Source organism: Microcebus murinus, chromosome 17 (genome assembly GCF_040939455.1).
Source record: "Microcebus murinus isolate Inina chromosome 17, M.murinus_Inina_mat1.0, whole genome shotgun sequence".
Lineage (NCBI taxonomy): Eukaryota > Metazoa > Chordata > Mammalia > Primates > Cheirogaleidae > Microcebus > Microcebus murinus.
The window spans coordinates 26,801,006-26,824,642 of record NC_134120.1 but is presented as its reverse complement, the minus strand read 5'-3'; the positions used below and the strand labels follow the sequence as shown (position 1 = coordinate 26,824,642).

Here is a 23,637-nt window from a genome sequence, read left to right as displayed (position 1 = left end):
CAGTGGCCTTGGCATTGCAGATCTTCCATTGTGTTGGGAGTCCAGTCCTATACTGTGCAGAACGAGCTGCCAGCACTGGAGATGACATCAAGGTTGGGGCAAAGGTGTGGTGTTATGGGGTGTTATGACTGTCTGAGGCTGTGACAGAAGGGGGAGGACCACAGAGGAGCCTCCCAATAAGTGGAGATATGAGAGTAAAGGTAGATGCGACACATTCCTTCCCAGCGTGGCTCTTTGGGGTACCTGTGTATATCAAGCACACAATACACACTTGCTGAATGAATAGGTGGATGAAAGAAGGAGGACTCAGACATGGTGTTTGCTGGATACCCAGGAATGGCACAGAGGGATGTGTTTAAACCTCCTAGGAAGAGAAAGTGGAGAACAATCATGACGTGACTTTTCGTAGCAGCAGGGGCAGGAAAACATGAGGAGGAGGAGGAGGTCATTCTGTTGGGTGACACATTGTCATCTTGATCCATGTTCTTTTTATTTTATTTCACTTATGTGTTTAGTGTTTATTTTTTCCTTAGAGGAGACCTGTTCTGGGAGTGGAATTCTCTCCACAAATGTCCATCATTCAGGGACATAGCACGTTGGCATGTGTACACTTCTCTTTATAAGGCTTTCAACATCTGCTGTGTCCTTATGCCATTTGACAAAGTCAATATGGCGGATATGTAATATCTACTTTTACAGTTATGGGTCCTGAGCCAGAGTGAACTGACTTGTCCAACTTCTCCCAGACAATGAGCAACAGGTCTTTTGGCTCAAATGCCAGTGTGTTAATCCTGCACCACGACCACCCTTCCTAGACCACAGCAGTGACACGGTGTTACCTCTGCAAGGGACCATGCTTGGTGGCACACCTCTTGTGCAAGAGGACTCTGCTAAGCCACGCATGGCCCACTTTTAATTCTCTTCATGTGGTGGGTTAAGGGAATTGATCAATGCCAGTTCTCAGGTCTGGGCTGTTTTCCTATTCCCCAGGACTCATCCTCATTGTAATGACATTTTACATCTTAAAATATACTTCTTTGTCTTGGACTGGGTTTCACCAGCTGGAGTAAAGGAATTGTCTTGGGCTGTCCTGGATACTGCCCAGGCATCTGTTGTCAGGCGAGAGAGATGGGAATGAAGAAATAGCCCAACTCCCACGTGGCCAGTTCCCAAACCTGCCAAGGGTCTTGTAAAATTGTAAAAAGTATTTTAGAACATAAAATGCATCTAGTTCTGGGGTACTCAATCTTGGCAGTGCATTTAGAATCACCTGGAGAGCTTTTTAAAAATGCCAGTGCTGGGACCACCCCTGCCAGGGGACTCTTTCAGTTGGTCTAGAATAGGCCCCCAGCATTAAATGCTTTTCAACAGCTCCCAGATGATTCTGATATGTAGCTAGGACTGGGAACCTATGATTTGTGCGACCTTAATATAAAAATAACAAAACTGACACAGAGTTTAAGTTAATTGCCCTGCATTAGCTGTCTATTGCTGCATTAAAATTACCCCAAGACTTAGTAGCTTAAAATGATAAATATTTATCACCTCTCAGAAGTTCTGTGGGTGTGGGGTCTAGGAGCAGCTTAGCTGGGTTGTTCCAGCTCCTGGTCTCATGAGGTTGCAGTCAAGAAGGATGCTGGCCATGGCTGTAGTCATGTGATGGCTTGATGGCTCTGCTGCCTCCCCTTCCAAGGTGGCTCATTCATACACTGGCAAGTTCCTGCTGGCTCTTGGCAGGAGGCCTCAATTCTTCATCACGTGGACCTCGCCATGGGGCTGCTGGAGTCCTCAAGGCATGGCAGCTGGCCTTTCCTAGCGAGAGTGACCCAAGGAGGAAGCCACGATGCCCTTATGACCTAGTCTTGGAAATCATGTACTTCACTTGCTCTACAATCTATCCACTAGAAGTGAGTCACTAAAGCCAGCCACACTCTAGGGGAGGGGATTAGGCTCCAGCTTTTAAGGGGAAGAGTGCCAGTGAATTTGTGGACTTATTTTGAATCCCTCCATGGCCAAAGTCATGTAACTACATTTAGTGCTAGAGCTACAAGTCTCTTGACTGCTAGTCCAGTGCCCCATCAACTGGTCTCATAATTAATTGATTGATTCTAAATTAGGAAATCCCCATAAAATATTTAAGATCCCATCAATTACCCCCTTCCTATGGACATGCTGGTTCATCAGCATCCAGAGATGGGTTCTTCCTTCGGGATGCACGTGACCATCTCACCCCCTGTGCGGTTCACTCCGACTTACCGCCTCTTTTCACCTATTCGAGTCCTCTGAAGGATCGGATTACCTTGCCAGTGGAAATGTATGAGCTCCCTGTGTGATATACCATAACTGCAACAGCACATCATATAATTTTCCCCGAAGGCTTGTTGCAGCCTATGTCGAGCCATTTGTATTTATGACAGCTCAGGCGTGATTTAGTGAGACCTCACTTTGATAAAAGCCATTTAAAGCTCATAAATATGGGTGACACGCTGCCTCCCTGGCTGGGGGTTTTAAGGAGAGACCGAGATTTGCATTGCCATTCATCTTTCACTGCTCAGGAAAGAGAACAGGAAAGAAAAGAGCAAGGAAGTAGGAAAGGGGGAAGGAAAGGGACTGAGAAGACGGAGGGAGAAGGGAAGAACTCTGCAGGTTTCCACTCGGGCGGTGAGCACTGGGCTTCCTGCACTCACAGCAGGCTTGTCCCTGGCTTTCCCCGGGACGGCTGGGATACGTGAAGGGCACCCGCTCAGGGACAGGGCCCTGTGAAGCACACAGGAGTGAAGAGGTCACCAGGCTTTATGAGCCATTTACCTCCTCTTTTAAAAGCATTGTTAAATCACAACCAAATTACAGTAAATTGTCAATTTTTATTGAAACAGGAAAGCCCTATAGCTTCACTCCTGTCAGCACTGCTCTCTGGGGACAGCTTTACAACAAGGTGGAGCAGGTGACTACCCTGGTCATAGAATCTGAAGGGCACCAACCTGGGGGCTGTCCCCAAACACCAGCTCACAAGGACCCCTGGGGTACTAGAAATTCTCTTATTTATGAGCCAACTTATTAGTGGTTGGGCCCCGCACAGGCTACAAGCTCCCAAAAGGGAACTGTCCTCAGCTTACCGATGAACACGTGGATTGTGAGAGTTAGACCCAGGAAGGCAGAGACAGGAGGGGTGTGGAAGGAAGCTGAAAGGAGAGCGCACAAAACAGACGCGTCTCTGATTCTGTGTGCGGCCTTGGTCCGACTGCCCTGCGTATGGGTGGCCCTCCATTCCTGCCTGGTGAAAGGAACCACCATGGGCGCCCTGATCTCCCACATGGATGACCGTTGGCTGTTTAGGCAAAACCACTCGAACAAAGGTGCTGAGGTCATCCGCCGGGACCCTTGAGCTGGTGGAGACCCTGGAGACCTCCGTTCTACACATGAGGAAACCGGCGTCAGCAGCTGGTCAGCCACGGAGACCGGCAGTGGCCGAGCACTCGGCCCAGAGCTGTTCCCACATCTGTGGGGGGCCCTGGTGAGCCTCTTTCTCCAGCCGGTTTACTTCTTGTACTCAGAAGTACTGTCTGCATATGAGGAATTTGGGAAGGAGCGTGACGCCAGGACAGCTCACTAGGCAGTCACACGACGTGAGAGATGGAAGGCACTTCCGGCCACATCTTGCCCACAGGGCTCACACTGAGGGCCCCGGGGCCATGTTCACCCCATAGACATCTCTTTTTTGACCCATTCAGTTGTTTCCAAAATTTGCCAACGTTGGAAAATAGGGAGATCTCGCACATGCGTACAAGCACTTACACACGTGCGCCACACTTGTGGTCGGGTTTTGGCTTCTGGCAATAGTCTGCTAATGGGGTTCCCTGCAGCTTCCCAGATGATCCACGGCCTTGCTTGAATTTGCAGCCTCTCTCACTGGACAGATGGGGAAACTGAGTCTCAGAGGGATGAAGCGGCTCATCCAAGAAGGCACAAGTGAGGTCAGTGGCCTAGCAGGGCCCAGAGCAGAGTTTCTCCTGACACCCATTTTCCAAGGTCCTGCTTGGAAATTCCACCCCTTCAGGCCAGCCAAGAGCCCTCGGGGCCCTGCAGTTTGTGGCCCTTGTGGGTCACGTGTCTCTCCAGCCAGAGGGGACACCCGTTAAGGGCAGGCACCTGGAGGCAGCAAAGAGTTTGGCTTCACAGGAGTGGGGAAGGGGACTTGTCCCTTATCCCTGGTCCTGTCTTGCGTGAGACTGGGCACATGGGGAGACTTAGGGGGACTCAGCGCATCTTCACTGATTATTATTTGTGAATCCAGGACCAAGCTCACACAATTAATCTGCACAAGCTCCTCTGTCACAGTGCCCCACAGCAGACAGAGAGGAGGCCACTTTCCACAAATTAAGTCTCCATTTAGGGCCTGTTGACCTCTCGAGTTCACAAACTCTTTTTCCTCTTTGATCCAGATTTTTATCTTTTTTCCAAGGGCTCAATTTTCACTCTTGTCATTTTTTTTTTTAAATGCGTGTGTGTGTGTGTGTGTGTGTGTGTGGAGGGGAATGTCTCTTTTTTGCCTTAAAATATACTTATATGGGATAAGGGAACTTATTTTCTCCCTCAGATAAATTGGTTGTTAATGAAAGCTTTTTGATGTAGTGCAAAAAGAGGTTATATTTGATATCGGCAGCTGTGTGCTGTTTGATTTAGCGTTTGTTCAAGTGCTGTCAGGAATATCAGCTCCCTGCCCCCTATAGAGCTGTTCCTTCTCTTTACTGTGTCTCTCCTCCAGATCTCTCTCCCCATCTCCCTCTCTCCATCTCTTCCTCTGTCACATACACACATGCATCACGAACTATAATATTAAGCCCCTACTGCATGCTTTGACTTCATGTAGAGAGAGACACTTTCTGCTTCTCACTATCTTCTGCAACGATCTCTGCTTCTGGGGGCTGTGCATGGGGATGCACGGGACCCGAGTTTGTGTTGGGAGGACAAGGCAGAAGTGAAGAGCAGTTCTGCAGCTTGCTCAGTGGGGCTGGTGAATAAGGCCAGAACTGGGGTTTGAAGGCAGCTTGGATTGCTCCTAAGCCCTCCACTCATCCTGCTCTGAGAGAAGAGGACACTTGGGCTTTGCCTTGTGAGCTCTTACCAGCCAGCTGGAGGGGCAGGTTCAAAATTAAAACCAGGGGACAACCCAGCAAGGCAGCATACGCTAAGTGTCTCCGTAAGGTTCTCCGTGACTGTGGGCATTGACCACAGTCAAACGTCCTCCCCGGACCACAGTGCTTCCCCAGGCCGGGACATCTTCTGGAGAATCAGGGAGCAATCCAGCCTCTCTTCACTTTCCTCATTGCCCTCAGCCATTCAGAACCACCTGGCTGCACAGAACTTTCTAGAAATCAGGCAGCTTCACACTTTCATCTCATTAACCCACGTGGCGCCAGTGAGCAGGATTCCCATTCAAGGACCCAAGACGTTCTGCTTGATGCAATTCTGTAGTCAGTCTCTGGGTGGTTAATGCCCCTGGTGGCTTGCACTCCAGGTTCAGAAGAGGAGATTACCGGAAGGTCTAGCTAGCCAGGGAGGCTTTATAAGTCACACACAGGCTTCCTGCCCCAGGCGTCGAGAAGGGCTAAGGTTGGCATATGGCTGCTGGAGCCCAGGACGAGTTTGCTTTCATACATGGTGTCATGGTCACACTCATGCCTGGGACCAGGAGGAAAATTGGCCTTTTGGAGAGAAGGGTCTTGATGGCAATCAGGGACAGATGTGGTGTGATCATGTGAGGGAGGTGTTTTTCTGAATGGCACAGAAGAAATGTCCCTGGCTATTCCCTCTGCGTATGGGGCGATGGCCAGCAAGTTCTCCTGTAGTGATTAGAGAAGTGACAAAAATCCTGTTTTCTTTAAAACTCAGAGCAAGGTAGGTTTGACTGAGTAGGGTGCTGCCTCCCACTAAGTCGGTTTCCACACCACAGTCAAATGTCCTCCCCGGACCACAGTGCTTCCCCGGCCGGGCCATCTCCCGGAGACTCACAGCGATCCAGCCTCTCTTCACTCTCCTCATTGCCTCAGCCTTTCAGAACTGCCTGGCTGCACAGAACTTTCTAGAAAGCAGGAGGCTTCACACTTTATCTCGTTAACCCACATGGCGCCAATGAGCAGGATTCCCATTCAGGGCTCCGAGATGTTCTGCTTGATGTACTTCTGCAGTCTCTGGTCTCTGGGTGGTTAATGTCCCTGGTGGCTTGGACAGCACACTGAATTTAGAAGAGGAAGACCGCTGCTGGGGATCCCCAGAGCCACGGGCACCCCATCTGGGTGGCCCATGTCCCCATATCCAGCACTGCCAGTGCGTGGTGCTCTCTGCCTGTAGCTCAAGGCTCTTCCCCCTGGGCAGCCACCTGGCTCTCTGCTCTCTCCAGGGCTTGCTCTAGGCAAGGCCAGCCCCTCACCCCCCAACCACAGCTTCCTCATTTATCTAAATTCTCCAGGGAACCCAGTTCTAATTAATTACCACCCACTCTACACTCAAGAGGGAAACCTGGCTTAGGGGAGGGTGGGAAGGGATAGATGTGGAAATTTTATTGAAATCTTCACGTTGCAAGGGCTGTTGTTGGAAGCAATACTTCTCCCAGGGCATCTGGCTTTGTGCAAAGTTGCGCCTGAATGTGGCTTTCCTTATCTCCCCATTGCCTAGCAGAGTAGAAGCCTGGTGGTGCCTGAGAACATGAGCCTCTCTGAGCCTTCTCCTGGAAATTCAGGGCTGCTCATGTTCAAGATGTATAGAAACCACATTCTCACCTGCTGCCAGGGCTAATCCTTAATGGGCTACAGAGAAGCCAGATGATGACTTAGGAAGTAAGAACAATGGTTGTGAACTCTGGCTACACTTCCCAACCACCCGTGCATTAAAAAAAAAAAAAAAAATTAGGTGCCCAGTTCAGTTCCTTTTTAAAAAACAAACAAACAAAAACCTTAATGTTCTCATAGCATCTTATTTTTGAGATGTAAGTCACATACTATAAAATTCACCCTTTTAAAGTGTGCAATTCAGGGGTTTTTAGTAATATTATAAAGTTTGCAAGTATCCCCACTATCTAATTCCAGAAAATTTTCAAGCCCCCAAAAGAAACCCATACCCATTAGCAATTATTCCCCACTCCCCTAACCCCAGTCCTAGGACACTGCTCATCTATATTCTGTCTCAATGCATTTGCCTATTCTGGACATTTCCTATAAATGGAATCCTTCAATATGTGTCCAGCTCCATTCTGAACTTGTGAATTGAAATATGTGAGCCTTATATGTTAAAAAAAAAAAAAAGTCCATGGCACAGCCAGGGTTTGAGCACCCCGGGCTAGATATGGGAAGTGCCATGCACATGGACACCCCCATTGGCTCTAGCACACAGTGCGTCTGCAGGAAATGTTCACTGAATGACATGACCAGGTTTCCATTGTAGAGAAATCTCTTGAAGCCTAGTGTGGTTAGAATGCCCACCCCCTGTGATACTGATTAGCCCTAACTTGTCCAGTTAACTGTTTTATCAGTATTTCATGGAAGTCTCCATCAAAATCCATTCTAGTCTCTTCTTTCTCAAACCAATAAATTGGATGATTTTCAAGGACTGTTACCATCTCCTCAAGATGTATAAAACTTTTCCACATGTGGTTGGAAGCACATGAAAAGTGCTGTTCTTTCCAGAGAGTTCCATAATAACAGGGGTAGTCCTGGTCACTCAAAGGAACTTAACTGAAATGGCCAGGCTGGGATCTCATGAATGCACCAGGACCAAAGCTACAGGTGATGAAACACGGAGTCAGAAGCTGGAGACAGGTTAAGAATGGACTCAACACTGCAGTGATTACCAGGGCATGGGTCAGGGACAGGCTACATCTTGACTGTAGGATCTGTTCAATAGTCCAAGTGCTGCTTCTCCACTTCTGAGGGCTCTTGTTTTCCAAAGGAACCATTGCCAGCCAAAGACACTCAGGACACGCCTATTACAGCCTCTCACACTGTCCTGCCGTGGTGCTTGGACAGTAGTTTATCATATTAGCATTTGCATTCTTGCCTCTGTGCCTTCTGGGATCAGCTAAGGAGTCCAGTGTCAGCTCTCAGTACCTGCAAAGGAAGAATGCTCAGAAAGTACCACTGGTTGAAGGTGGAATCCAGGCAGTTGTGTGAAGCAGTGGGAGTGCCTTCCCTGGCCAGTACTGGGAATACAAAGCAGAGCCCGCCTGTGGTGGAGCAGACAGACACCTGTGTTGCTGTGTGCAGCAGATCCTTTCCTTAGCCCCTACAAAGTGTTGGGTGCTGTTGGGATAGAGCAGTGAGTACAGCAGGACAAGTCCCTGCACTTCTGGAGTTTCCACTGAAGCGGGTGGGACTGGGCTGAGGAAGAGAGATGGACAAAAACTAAGTAGCAAATATAAAATAAAATGCTGGGTGGAGATAATGCTGCCAAGAAAGATAAATCAGGTCCAGACTGTGGAGGGTGGCAGAGGAGAGGAACACAGGTCATTTGCAGAGACTGACCAGGGAAGGACTTTCTGATACCTGGCATGGCCTGTGCGAAGTTAAAGAGGGAGCAGGCAGGCATCCCAGGAGAAAGAGAACAAGTGCAAAAGCCCTAATACTCAGCCCTGACTCTCTAGGGCTAGACCCTAAATAGATTACATTAACATCTCTGGGGCAGGGAAGGGGACAGAGAGGAAGGGAGGGAGGGGGAGAGAGAGAGACTTACCAGATGATTCTACAGTACAAGTGACTAGGATTGCAAACTACTGCATAACAAGGAGAGCAAGGAGGCCATGGTGGCTGGAGGCAAGTGGGCCAGTGAGGAGCTAGGGGTGGGGAGTATAAGTATGGAGAGGTGGGCAGGCCTGAAGCTCATGGTAAGGACTGCAGATATTATTATAAGTGATGGAAAGCCACTAGAGAGTTCTAGAGGAGGAGGTGAGAAGGAGCAGATCAGCACACTTGTGTCTGCACCCTCTCCATAAAGTGTCATCAAAGACTGGGAAGTAGCAAGCAGAGAAACCATTTTTGTTCATATAGAAGTACACATAGTTAATCCGTGTTTGGGTACATGTGTCTAGAAGAGACATGTACATGCACACATGGTGGTCTAAAAGTCACAAAACTAGAAAGCCTCTGGACTCACCACATTCTAATATCTTTCCTGGCCTTTTAGATGAAGAAGATAAATGCATCTCTAGGTGCAAATACAGGGAGGGCCTCTAACTGTCTCATCTATTCCTGAAGAGGCCATTTAAAAACTGCAAACACGAGGAAACAGATGAAAAGAGTTGCAGATTATATTTTTGACAATGCTTAATCCCTGCTTGTTTGAGTATTGTCATTAGGAAGCTTCCTGATCATTCTGGCTGCTCTGGTTTCTAACTCCCCGTGGACAGAAAGAGGCATGGAGCAAATTACATTTCTCCTAAGATGAGGCCAAAGGTCGCTGTGTGCATTGGACAGCTGGCGCTAGTCACAGTGAAGCGCTATGGTCTCAAGTGTTACTAACAGAATAGCCAGTGGCCGTGTTGTCAGTTTCCTTAGGCTCACTCTCTATTACAAGTTAAGCTGAAATTCTGGATTTACGAAAACCAGGCAAGAAAATCTCCACCTGTTCTCCCCAGTCTCTTGCATTCATCGCAAGTCCCTGATACCAGAGCATTGTAAGGGCCATGGGGATGCAACGTACTGTGTCCTGAAGGGTGTCTAACCCAGAGCCGCCCTGATCTGCTGCCGGAAGGAGGAAATTGGCATAGGATGTATGTGCCTCTGCGGCAACATATTAGTAAAATACCTCTGGGCATTGTATGTAGAGCCTTTTCCTTGTAATGACAGTACCAAAAAGACAGATACTCCAATGCCCCCACTTCCTAGCCTCTGTTCTATTCCCAGAGCCCATGATTCACTAAAAATGACACTGCCCTGGGAGTCAGAGACTCTTGGGTTTTCAGGCTGGGCCTGTTGCTAACTAGCATTACTGTCTTGAGCAGGTGATTAACCTTTTAGAGCTTCAAGTCACTAATCTGCAAAATGAGGGGATTTGATTTGAATATGCTCTAATGTTTCCTCCAGCAGCATGAGTTGGGGATGGCTTGCCCATTTGGCAGGGCACTGAAGTTTGAATGAGCAAGAGTTGAAGTGGGTGCTGAGGTGTGTCAGTTCTGCACATGCTGCATGGTGACAATGCAGAAGTATGGCCACTCTGATATGAGGCTGAGCCGGAGGTGCTGAAGGCCACAGGGAAGAGTCCACAGGCTGTGGGATCAGAGAGACAGGAGTTCAGTTCTGATCTCCATCGCTTTTTAGCTATGTGGTCTTGAGCAAATGCCTTAATCTCACTGAGCCACAGACCCTTTGTCTTCACAGTGGGAATACTGTGCCTACTCAGGAAAATTGTTGTGAGAAATAAGTGAGATTTATATGAAGCACCTGGCACACGTGAGGGCCTATTAAAAGTTTATTATTACCTTTCATCATCCATTCCATACTGGGTAATTAGTTATTATTCATACCTTTGGAGTATTTGGTTATCTTTCAGCATGACGTACAACTCATCAACATAAAAGATTAGTTCTCTTAGTGCCGTCTATTGCAAAAGTTTCTGAATTGCCCCAAAATCTTCCCACTTGGCTCTCATGTCTAAAACTGGATCATTTTTGGTGGGAAGGACCCCACAATGGTGTCCACAAATTGGATCTGGGATATTCCTTTGGTTCTAAATCAGTGGTGAAAACTGTACCATGAACTCATGACATACCACGGAGTTTGCATCCCAGATACCCATTGGGATCTTAAAAAATATCATGCACCCAAGTCATGTGTGCAAAACATTGATTAGGCCCAGGTGGCTTCTTGTATTAGGGATGGGGGAGGAGCTCCCCCAACTTCTTTGCTCTGGAAAAACCTTTTTGTAAAGAAGCAGCTCTCTTGGCTTCTTGAGTTTCCCACTCATGCTACTCCCCACGAGCCCCTGTTCCTTTCCTCTCTGCTGCCCCTTGAGGATGGATCAGAAGTTTTGGTGGATATGGAACACCTCTAGGCAGCTTCTTTAACCAGAAATTAAATCATAGTATATGTTCATTCCAAATTCTTTGTGTCTCTCATTCACCATTGGACAGACACTAGTAATGGCTCTACTCTCACCAAGGAGAGTGCCTAGTCCTGGAGACAGGTGCAGACTCATAAAAGTCTAGCTTCTGCCTTCAAGAGGCTCCCAATCTCCTTTCAAAGAACTAGGACCTGTTCAACCCCGAGGAAGGTGTGGAAGGTGTCCTAAAGTGTGCTATGTACTAGCTGCCATCAAACAGGGCTCGTACACTCATCATCATCATCATCATCATCATCATCATCACCAGCACCCCCATCATCCAAGACTTAAAAGAATTCTTTCCCCTATCCGTCCAAGAGCTATCAGAAGGGCAATGCACGCTAATTGTCACAGGAGTGGCATAGATAGAACATTTCAGAGAAGGAGGATCTAGGACAGCTCCCAGTAAGAGTTGAGTCTTCTTTTGGATGGCAGTGATGTTTGTCATCTGGACTGGCAGAGAAGTGGGATATCAGGCTTTGCCCAAGTAGAATTTATAAATAGAGGGTGAGTTTTGGGCTGGGATCTTAATGTTTTAGGGAGATACAAACTCAGAAAGTTACTGGAGCTGGTGTGTGGGAGTGAATACATAAGCTATTAAAGGACCTGACTCATCTTGCCTCTTAGCTCTTCAGGCCACCTTTGCTTCTTTAGCTGTGATGTTCTTTCTTGTCTCAGCATTAGGCTACGTGGCCTGCGTGCAAGCTGTGCATGGCTTCTGGCAACTTCCTTTGCCCCTTCCCATCTCCTGGTCTCTTTTCTTCCCCCCCTCTCTTTCCTTTTCTTTCCTTCTTTTTTTTTTTAAATTAATTTTCCATAGTATATACATTCAGCTTTAACACAAACAAGTGCCAGCCAGGCATATAATATGCTTCCTTTTTCTGGGTCTCAGTGTCATCTATAAAACGAGGAAGTTTAAGAATCCCCCAGGAGTCTAACAGTAAGTCCCACTTGCCTCATTCTCTAGGCTGGGAACTGCCACCTCCAAAGGGGCAGCGGGGGCCCTGGGCCTCCCCAGGGACCTCCTCCGGGTTGTGCGCCTCAGGCAGGCGAAGCTACACTCACTGTTCCGGGCTCTGCTAGGGTGGCCCACCCGCCTTCCCACTGCCAGTGGCCGCCTGCCCCACGCCCCAGGCTCACGGCCTTCCACGCCCTCCCAGGTGCAGGCCGCTCTGGGAAGCGGCAGGAGCTCGGGCTTTGATCACACACACAATAACCTCAGCGCCGAGGCATCCATGCTAATCACTTTTGATTGCGGATGGATTAAATGGGACAGCAGCTGCACAGGGCTGCTTTGATTCGGGCCCCCTCGGTAATGAGATGCGCAGGCACAGGCTGGAGGCGCAGCCGGCAGCCCCGCCCACCCCCATCTCACCCCCTTCAGGGGCTCCTCTGGGTGGGCACTGATCAGAGACACCGGGGAAACTGAGGCAGCAAGCAAGGGCTGTGAACTCCGTAGCCTCAGTGCCCTTGGGCTCTTAGACATGCCCTCCATGGTCCACCCACCTGCTGTGCCCTTTGCCAGTGGTTCGGCCGTGTTTTGCACCATTGCTGCAGGAAACGCAGTTTGCTCCTTCCACGTTCCCATGGGGCATGGTTCGGGGTCATGGGTTAAACAGCAGCTGCTCTACTGCTATGAATCCTGAGCCCAGCTCAGGAGCAGCCAGATCCACAGAAGCCCCAGGGGCTCCCCTGCTCCCCTAAGCCGGCTGCTTATATGGTCTTTGGTGTAGCAGGGATGGTGGGCTTTGTAGTCTCCTCACTAGTAGCCTCCATTGCTATAGCAGGTATAAAGCACATTCATGGCTCACATCCTGTTTTATTTTTCCTCAAATCCTGTGAGCTACCCAGGAGTGTTGGACCTTTGTACAGTAATAAGGAAACTGCCGTTCAGACAGGCAAAATGGCTTTTTCCAGGCACCATTGTATACCTGTTGTGATTCTTTGAGGACCAGCCCAATCTCTGTCACCCTGCCATGTAAACATCTAGCAGCTTCTCTTTTTCCTCATTGGAGAACGTCCTGCGTGTATCTAGTTTCCAGTGATGACTCCATGAAAGCAGTGACCGCTGTGCATGTCTATTTTTACAGACAGGCTGAACCACTCCAGGGCTGGGGAGGTATGAACAGCTGCCTTGGCTAAATTGCAAGGCTTAAGGGAGGGAAGGGAGATAAGAGGGATTCAGCAGCAAAGCCAAGAGTTCTCTGGCCTGGTAGATGCACTAATACATTTGACCTTGGGGCATGTAACGTTTGGCCAAAAGAGTTTGAAAGAGCCGTGGGGAAATCCCCTAGTTATAATAAAATCTTCACAGAAGAGCCAACATTTCCAGCCACCTCCTGCCCACCCTTGACCTAAGCCTAGGAAGGCCAGTGGCCAACTCTACGCCCAGGTGGCCACTTAAAACCTGGCCACAGCCAAGTCATGAGAAAATCTCCACGTTGCCCACAACCCTCCCACGGGAAAGGATTTCAAAGGGCTTGAGGGCAGGTAAGGGAGAGGAAAGGGTACCAAGTTCAATACCAACTATCCCATTGTTGGTGCGCTACAGCACACTCCACCAATCATCCCTTTTAGGTGATCTATGTTGAACCTCACCACACCTCTGAAAGACATGGTAGGAAGGAGAGCAGGTGACTCACATTTATATAGCACTGGTTTCTTCAACACCTTACAGGCATCCAAACATCCCTATGAGGTAGCTGGTGTTAACCCCCTTTCATCGATGATAAAACAGAGACTTGAGATGTAGCTGCTAGGAAGAGTTAGTGTCTACACTTGAGTCTGGTTGAGTCTGAGCATGTGCTACTATGCAGAGCACATTGCTTCATCTGTGTTCCAACTACACAGGTAAACAAACAGAGGTGATTAAATTAAATGATAAGTAACTGGAACAAGTTCACAGTGCTAGGAAATGACAGGATTTGGATTAGAATCCAGTCCTCTTTTCACATTAAAGATTGTAATGGCTCTTCCAGTGGAGGCCTTTGCCTGTGTAGTTCCATCTGCCAGAAGTGCCTTTTCCATAGCTCTCTGGATAGCAACTTCTACTCATCCTTGGGGGTTCACCTTAATTGTTTGTTGCTTCCTCAACAAAGCTTTCCTTGATCACCACCAAATTCCAAATCAGGTCTGTCTTCATTAATTCTGTTGTCATACTCATATCTTTTTGCTCATTTTTTAAAATTGAACTTACCATAGCTCAAAATTATATTTAGTTTTTTATTTAATAGATTAATAGACTCTGGGGTTCCATGAAGACAAGGACTGCATATATAATTTGTTCATTGCTGTATCCCCAGAATGCATCAAGTTGCTTGGCACTTGCAGGGGCTCCATAGGAGAAAGGTGAAAGTCAGGTGTGAATGGAGAAAGTAGATGAAAGGGGGGAATGAGTCTACAGGTCTGGAGAAACTCACACTTAAACTCACTCAGGATAGAGATGGAACAGGTTTAACAGACACACTGCATTTCTCTAGGATTTCCTCTCGACTTCCTAATAGTGAAGATTTCTCAACATGGCCTACAAGGTGGGCCAACCCCATACACCTTACGAGTCTCCTTGCCTAAAACATCCTCAACACATCTAGTGCTCCAGCCAAGGCAAGCTGGGCACCAGCCCACAAACCTACTGTGTGCTTACTGTCCTGGGTGGAGGCCCACAGTACGGAGCCACACTGAAATGCTCATGGGTCACTGGACATGCCGGCACCACCACCTACCCACACCGATCCTCCCAACTTAAACAGATAACTCCGTTCTTCCACTTTCTTACACCAGAAACCTTGACATCATTCTTCATTTTTGTCTTACGCCCTCACACCAAAGCTAACCCATCAGCAAATATCGTGGGCTGTCCACACAGCAGCCAGAGGAAGCACTTAACAGTGTAACTCAGATCACGCCCTGCATCTGTTCTTCACCATTGTCTCCCGTGTCTTTCAGAGAGATGTGCCATGACCTGAACCTCTTGGCCTTGACCTATTGGCTCTTTTTGACATGCCCCAACTCTCTGTTTGTTTGTCCTGTCACTGTCCTCCTTCTTACTCTGCTCTAGCTGTGTCAGTCTCTCTGCTGTTCCTCCAACACATTGATTACATTCCATGTCAGTCACCTTGTACATTCTGTTCCTTTGGTTTAGGTTGCTCCTCTCCAAAATATCACATGGCTCACTCCTTACTTCATGTGGGTTTCTACTCCAATATCTCCCCCTTAGAGAGACCTTCCCTGCCCAGCTATTTAAAATAGCACATCCCCCAATCTGCCCTTTTCTTCTGCTTTATTTCTCTTCTTTTATTATAATTGGCAGGTTATATTATTATTATTGTTGTTATTATTTTACTTCATTGTCTGTCTCATTGAGAACAGGGACTTTTTTTTGCTATTATTTCTCCCATTCTTAGAAAAATATATTTATTGAATGAAGTAGTGGGACAAGAATTGCATCCTTCACAATTACTCCATTCAAAAGTCTGGCTTGCCTCACACCTGGATTTGCACAAAGAACATATTGATTTCTGAGGCTGTTGGGATGCCCTGTTCCATAGCAATCACCTGGCCTGGGTTCCAGTCCAGTTGCTGGTGTTCGTAAGTGGATAGGCTTGTGGACACAGCAGTGGTGTGTTGGAGCCAGTTCATATTGGGCAGTAAGAGTTGGGCACATCTTTTCTCAACTCTGCAGTCAGTGATTTCAGGTTGGTAGCTCGATGCCTTGGGAGTATTTACATTAGGGTAATTGACAAACGCCTCATAGTGGAGATCTCCCCCTCCCCAGATTCAGGTGTTAATGATTTGCCAACACATGACTGGTTAATAGCAGTCACTCCTCTCACTGGCATTATGTGCTCAGATATGAGTGCCACATTTTTTTTTTCCTTCTTCTTTTTAGAAACAGGGTCTTACTATGTTGCCCAGGCTAATCTCAAACTCCTGGCCTCAAGCAATCCTCCTGTCTCAGCCTCCCAAAGTGTGGGATTACAGGTGTGACCGACCCATCACCCCCAGCCAAGAGTGCCATATTTTTTTAGAGAAGGCTTTTGTAAACTAGATGGTGATGACACTGGGAGCCATGTTCAGGAAGGAAGAGTTGAAAGCACTTGGCCTGCTCTACCTGATCATGTCATCAAATATACCAGAGGCAGGCCAGTGGCAGGAGGACTAACCAGGCTGCAGTGTGTACCCCTGGGTGGGACCAGAGAACAAGGGGAGAGGATGAGTCTAAAACCCTCTGGGTTTGGTGTCTGGATCTAACTGCAGACATGGGGGCTTGGAGTGTGTTGCTTACTCTGCCTGTTTTTTTTTATCTGTAGGATGGGATTCTACAGGAAAATCATGAAGGTTAAAAAAAAAAAGGCAATTAGTTCCTGTTTCTCAGAACTACGGGGATAAGTTCAGTGAGGCATAATTCAACCGAATAAAGGTAGAACTTGGTAAAGACTATTGCTGCGCCACTAAAATAGCAAGTGCCACTTCCCTGGAAGTGCTCAAGCTGGGTGCCCATCTGTCAGAGAAGTTGGAGAGGGGGATTCCTGCATCGGAGGAAGGCTGGTCTGGATAATCCTTCCCACGCCAGGACTCCCAAAGCCAAGAGCATGTCCCTGGGCAAGTCACTGCCCGATTTTTAGCCTCATTTCCTCCATCTGTCAAACAGGCAGGATAGTATCTGTCTCTTCCTGTTGTTCATTGTTGTTGGGATAATTCAGTGAGATCATCGTTCGAAATGTTATTAGGTCTCAGGAGTAGAGCTATTTTGTCAATGTCATTCTTTACTATTCTTGTTATAGTAAAAACACTTTATGATGTCTTGAAATAAGGCAAGAATCCCTGTGACTTGATTATCAAGAACACCTGCCATTTTGCACTCAATCGATTATGGAGTATAAATAGTTAAAAGGCAGCCTATTGCCAAATCCTTTTACATTTTAGTTGGAAATCAGCTCGTGTGTCTTTGAATTGGGATGCTTATTAATATCCCATGAGGTCAAGCAAAGCCTGAGGGTACAAACAGAGAAAGGCCACTGCTGTTGACACTCGCATGCCTTTCACTGAGACATGGCAAGGGCAGGTGGGTGGGCACAGATAGGTCTGGCTTCCCCACTCTCTTGCCCCTCTTCTGTGCTGGAGCCAGCCTTGCTTAGAGTAGCTCCCAATGAAGCAATGGGCCCTCTGCCTTCTAAATTATGTACCTCTCTCACCTCTATTCTTTGCTGCAATTCTTAAGGTCTAGAATTTTTCTTTATGCAAGGACATGGGGACTCTGATTTTCTTGACTAGTTATAAATGAAGCATGACAAACAGTAATCCTGAGAATAGTTGCCCAGCAATTATGGCGCAATTGATTGCTAGTAGGCACATTCCGAAAACCAAGTTTAAGAAGGAAGGGCTGTGGAGAGAATCAGGAGACCTCTTATTCTCTGAAAGACCAGGGACAGATGAGGGCCTGACTCTTTCTAAAGACACAGTTAGGCTTTGCTGACTCTTCAGTTCTGCCAAGAGCCGTAGCATTCCACTGTTTTTGATATGAAATCATCCGCAAGTGGCGATCCAGCTCTAGGTAGTCCCCGCCTTTAGGAATAGTGTGTACGGAGCCTGATAATGCCTTGGGTTAGTGGCCATCCATAGCCTTTTCCAGATTCGGAGCCTGTCAGAAGATCTTGAGAGGGATCTTGCAGAGTTCCTAATGTTAGAGGTGGGGAATACTAAGGCTCAAGCAAGGATGTGACTTGCCCAAGGTCACTCTACAGTGAATCACCCAGCGTGGCTGCAGGAGTGAACATTGCCAGTCCCTGTGGTGGGCCTTCCATTTGTGCTATAAATAAAGGGCTTGGGCATGTGATTACTAAAGGAGTTTCAGACTGAGTTTGCAACCACTTCCAGTCCTGCTGAGGTAGCATCTGTGTGTTACATCCGTTTTGCTCAATCTCAGTGGGCAATGTATAGAGAGATACCTCCCAAGTGAGTCAGCCAGAAACTCTGGGCAGGTTTTTCCAACAATGGGTGGGCTGGGAGTCAGGCACACATGTGATTTCAGGGAGATTAATTAAAGGTTATCTTCTTTGGGGAAGAGGTCTGGGGAGTTATAATCTACATTGGACTGAGTCATTTTGGTGAGAAGTAACCCTCTATTTCCAGATACCTGTGTGAAATGATCACAGAGTTCTTGAGAGTGAACTCACAGAGACCATGTTTAGCAAATTGGGATTGGTTGAGGCAGGATTGTATGAGACACAAACACACACGTGCAAACCACAGCTAAGAAGAGTTACTGGTGGACACAGCTGTTTCCAGAAGTGTGGTGTGAAAGGGAAGAACAGATTTATAACAAAAGACCAGGATGTATATATTCCAAGGAGCCATGCCTTGGAAAGTTGACATGCTGGGACTCTCATCCTGTTTTCCAAGGCTGTTTTGTTTGCTTAATGTACTGGGAGCATCTTTAGAAGTTGTGACAAACTCTGCAGAATATCTTCTGTGGTGAAGAATCATTTTGGAAACGGCCAGGTGTCTCAGTCCTCAGAAGTTCCCAGTCCCAGGGAGTGGCAGGACCAAGTCCCAGCACTTACACTGCCTATAACGTGAAAGCAAGCGCAGGACCATCTGTGGAAGGGATTGCGAACTGGTTGTGCAAACAGTTTTCAAATAGCAGTTCAAAGAAGTTGTCACTTCAACCAATAGCAAAGCATATAAGCGAGCAAGGCCAGTTGGCTAATTAAAATAAGTAAGCGAATAACCTAATCTGAGATCTTTAAAAATACTTAGTAATCTTTCTGATGAAAACTGTAAGCATAGGTATTTGGTAGACAAAGACAGTGTTTTAAAGATTTTGTTTTGTGAAGGTTGTTTCTTGCAAAGGAGAGGAAGAGCTTGCTTTTCACCTCTCTTCTCTTTGCTGAAGGTGGTTGTCTATCTTCCTTGAGGTCCTGTCTCCTGCTATCCAGCTCCTTTATTCTGCCAGGCACAAGGCTGTTCTTGCCACCTACACTCTTCCTGGTTCTTGTGCAATGTTGGATTCGAAATGGAAATAATGGCATAGTTCACACCTGTAGTAACAGACATGGCTTACGTGAGATTTCCCACTTCTCTCTATTACTAATAGTGCCTACTTATATGATCATAATGATGTTACTCTTCCTTGAGATGCAACTATCTCTTTCCTATTATTGGTTACCATTTTTTTATAAACATAGCTGCCTACTGTCTTAGCTCTTGTCTCTAAAAGACAAATCCTTTCCTACATAGGATGTGGTGACCCATGACAGCACTTAGATTACTGGCAATGCAACACACATAGAGTAATTGAGAATGAACATAGGCTTTGGTTCCAAATGGAATTATGTGTGTTCTCTGAATCTGTCGATTACAACCCTGTGACTTTGAATAAGTTGTCTAATGTTGCTAAGTTTATGTTTTCTTATTTGTAAAATGGGTGTAATCATAGGACTCTCTTATGAGATGCTTAAGAGGATATAATACTATCAGTGAAGCATTTGGTGGTTTAGGAGGATTCCTAACATCCGTGATGGTACATGGGACTAGGCATGCCCTCATTTGCTAGATGGAAGGAAGGAAGGAAGGAAGGAAGAAAACAAGGAAGGGAGGGAGGGAGGAAGGGAGGGAGGGAGGGAGGGAGGAAGGAAGGAAGGAAGGAAGGAAGGAAGGAAGGAAGGAAGGAAGGAAGGAAGGAAGGAAGGAAGAAAACAAGGAAGGGAGGGAGGGAGGGAAGGAGGGAGGGAGGGAGGAAGGAAGGAAGGAAGGAAGGAAGGAAGGAAGGAAGGAAGGAAGGAAGGAAGGAAGGAAGGAAGGAAGGAAGGAAAGATGGATTTGGGGAAAGGAAGAGGAAGGGAGAGAAGGTACACGTGATTATTAACAATCTTCATAGCAGTATGTGGTACAAACTCTAGTGATTCCTTGCTGAGCTAGATTCAAGAACAAAGCTCCTTTGAACAAAGTCAGCTTGAGTTCAGAAAATTGTGAGGGAAAGATGAGGATGGCAGGGATATTACCTCCCATGCTTACGTTATGAGGCTGCAATGAGCTGATGGGAAGCCTGAGTCCTACCTGTGTGGTGACTTGCCTCGGGCACAGCTGGCAGTGGTACCAATGTCCCTGGGGACCTGGCAGAGTAGGGAGAGAGATAGCAATGTTCCACTAAGGGATCCCTGAAGGGGTCATAGATGGCTTAGACAGAGAATGGGACTTGCTGTGATTCAGAGCTGCGTTCAAATTCCAGTTCAGCTCCTTTTTTTTTTGCCTTTATAACCTTGGGTGAATTGGTGAATTATTTAACCAGTTAGAGACTCAGTTTGTTCAACTATAAACTGGAGAAAATAATATTATCTTGTACTGATAGTGTGAAATTTCAGAGAGATAATGAACTTAAAGCCTCTACTTGGCATAAGAACAGGCAAAAGTAGGTCCTAAAAAATCATAGTTATTTTTCATATTATATAATTGCCAAGAATTCATGGTAGGCTTTCTGGAGGAGATCCTTCTATTTTTCCTGAGAATTACAAAAGTTGTGGCTACCTGCAACTATAAGGTTCAGCTATACAGGGTCCCGCTTGGCTTCATCCCTTTTAGATATCCACCTTTAATTGTGATTAATTGCTCCAGATTTGGCCCGAGGGACCCAGATTCTCTGCCAAATTGGCTACACTGAGCTGAGGAGCAGAGCTTTTGACTCCAGTGCTCAGACGTCTCTGAAGCAGGCACCTTCTGACTTTTCCATTCTCGACCGCTGAGTAAGCCAGGGGTGTGAATCAATTTCCTAGGATTCACCGAGGGGATGAATTAGAAAGCTTTGATACTCCTCTTGCAGCCAAGTGAGCAGATCATCTGGTCAGATCTAAGCAGACATAAAGTAAATGATGAGAAGAAGAGGAAGATCAGGGTGGATATTCCCCCAGCATCCAGCTTTGCTTGGCATCTGTTCAAGGAGGGGGACCTCCTTTATTGGCTTTGACGGACTTCGGGAACGGACCACAGATGCTTGTGGTGTGATTTCTTAAATTTGTTGCAAGGAAAGGATCTACAACCCAGATTGTGCTCCTGAGAAGCAACACGTCTTTAGCTATTTCCTCTCCTGGTGCATTAGTTGTGCTTTCTTAAGTGTGTAGCTTTCTGAACTTCAGATGAAGAGAGCAGACATACTGCCTTGCAGAAAGTGCAGAGAAAGGAAAAGAAAGCCTTTTCCCCATGAGTAATCCATGCACGTATTAAAGACAAGGCTCTTAGCATCTTTAAAGAGGTAAGCTGATTGATTCTCTTTCCCCAGGTAAATTCTGTTAGCCCTGGGAATGGTTCACTCATCTGTGCATGGTCTTTCTCTTTAAAGATATTAAATATGAGTTTTTGAAATTTATTTTTTATATAAAGCTTTGAATCAACTAGATCTTAACATGGAAGTTCAATGTAATATGCCAATAAACATGCTGTTCTGGATAAAGTGAGATTGGAGCCTGGAACTCCTCACTCAGCTTCTCTCATCTCACAATCAATGGGACCTTTCTATGGCATCCAGGGTTCCTTAGGGCACAGTTTGAAAACCACTGTTCTCTGGATTTCCTGTGCATCATTCATTTCAAAATGTTGGGCACATCATGGAAGACCTGGTATAGCTTCCAACAATACCCATACCAAACTAGTCAGGGGCTCATGAGATGTTATGATGCAGTGAAGAAGAGCAGGAGTTAGCCAAAGCAAGTTCAAGTGCCATTCTACCACCTAGCCCTGAACCTCAGAGAGTACCTAATCCTCTTGAGCCACCTTTTACTGAAATGCTTAATAAATAATGACATTAACATCCATGTCACCAGTTTATGCCAGACTTACCTGTATAAACTTCCCACCCAATACACATAAAATGCTCTCCAGAAATCTAGTTTTCTTTATCTGAGGAACAATCTATTTAAAAAGAATTCTACTAGGAAATTCAAAAAGGGTGGGATGAGTGTCTGTAGGTTCACCAGGTTTTTAAAACCTAAAACAAGACTCATAATCTCTGTGGGTTCTAGATTAGGGCATTCGGAGGGCTTTTCTTTCATTAGATCTTGGTAGTCACAACTCTAACCTGCCAGGGAGAGGATTAAAGACATTCCCACCCAGAAGCTGAAATAGCTGTGACTTGGACAGCCACCAAATATACACACTGCTATAAAAGCATGGGTTATATGTGCAAGGTTATACATGGAATCTTAAAATAGGTAAAAGCTCTTTTGGCTGTGTATCTAGGGGAATTTGATACAGATCTCACCTGTAAATATTAAAACCCCATCATTTAGCAAAGTAATAAAAGAAAAAAAATATAAGCAATTAAGACCACGCTTTCTTGGAGTTACACACAAAGTTATTATTAGTCATCCTTGTTGCTCTTTAAGAAGGGAGCTGAAATTAAGACTGGAGGCGTCAGTGGTTTCAAGTTTAACCTTTCAAATTCCACGAGGCTGAGGGAATTTAGCTAAAGGACACAGCTCAGCTAGGATGGCAGCTTTGAGTGTATAACTTGCATCTTAGGCGGATATGAATTCAGCCCCCTGGTCTCTATACTACACACCCCCAATGCCTTGGCCCTTAGAACTAGTAGTACCTTTGGATTTGGAAGGTTGTTTAACTTTAGCATGGATGTGGATTTGACATCAGCCTCACTGGGATGGGGAACTCATATAGCAGTCTGAGTTGTCACCTAACCTTGTTTCTATTTGTAAACCAATAAAGGAGAAGCAGCACAAGGCCATCTCACTATCCTCCTCTCCATCCTTCTGATTAGGATTTTTTCCAGAAAGTGTATACAGGCTCACAGAGAGGTGTGTGTTTTAGGGGGAGTGTTGCTAGAAGGGAGAGAATAGATAGTGACCCCTCCATCCGTCTCGTCTCTTTTCATCCCTGAGGTGAGAGGGGCACTTTGGGGTGCTGGCAGGGGAGGGCCAGAGGGAACATGGCATTCATTTCTACAGGTGGCAAAATGAGACCTGAATAGGTTGATGATCCCATGATGGATCCCACAGTGAGTTATACAGAACCAGAGCTAGGACACAAGTTTTCTCCCTCCAAGTCAAATGTTCTTTTGTATGATAGCGTTCTATTTGCCATCCCTGGGAAGACTAGCAACCTGTTGCTTCCTGGTTCACCTCCCTCATTACAATTTCCTTATTTTCTTTTATAGTCCCAGTAGATGTGTGGGCTCCATCCCAGCTGGTGGCCCCAGAGCCTATTGCTCAGTGAAAGGCTTCCTCGGACTCTTGCCCTTTCCTCTGTTCCCACCCCTGACATACCTTGTAAGTCCTCCTCCCCCTGTCAGCATCCCTCAGTCTCCAGCTGGCTGGACATCTAAAACTTTCTTTGGGTTGTGCGCGTACACATGGATGGATCTGTTGTTCCTGATTTTCTGAACTGTTTTGTGGGTTGAGGAATTGGAATGGGATGGAGTTCAGCTTCCATCCTACAGTCAAAGTAAGAAGCAAGTTGACACAAAATAAAAAAGGAGAAGAAGATCCATTTCCCAAAAAAATTGGACAGGAAAGAAGGACAGATTGAAAAGAGGGAGGTGAAGTA

General features: G+C 46.6%; 1 protein-coding gene across 3 annotated transcripts in view; it reads left to right on the top strand.

The window, feature by feature from the left end:
* The window catches only part of SETBP1 (SET binding protein 1), a 359,523-nt gene that overhangs the window by 157,633 nt on the left and 178,253 nt on the right, over positions 1–23,637 (top strand). The window lies entirely within an intron of this gene.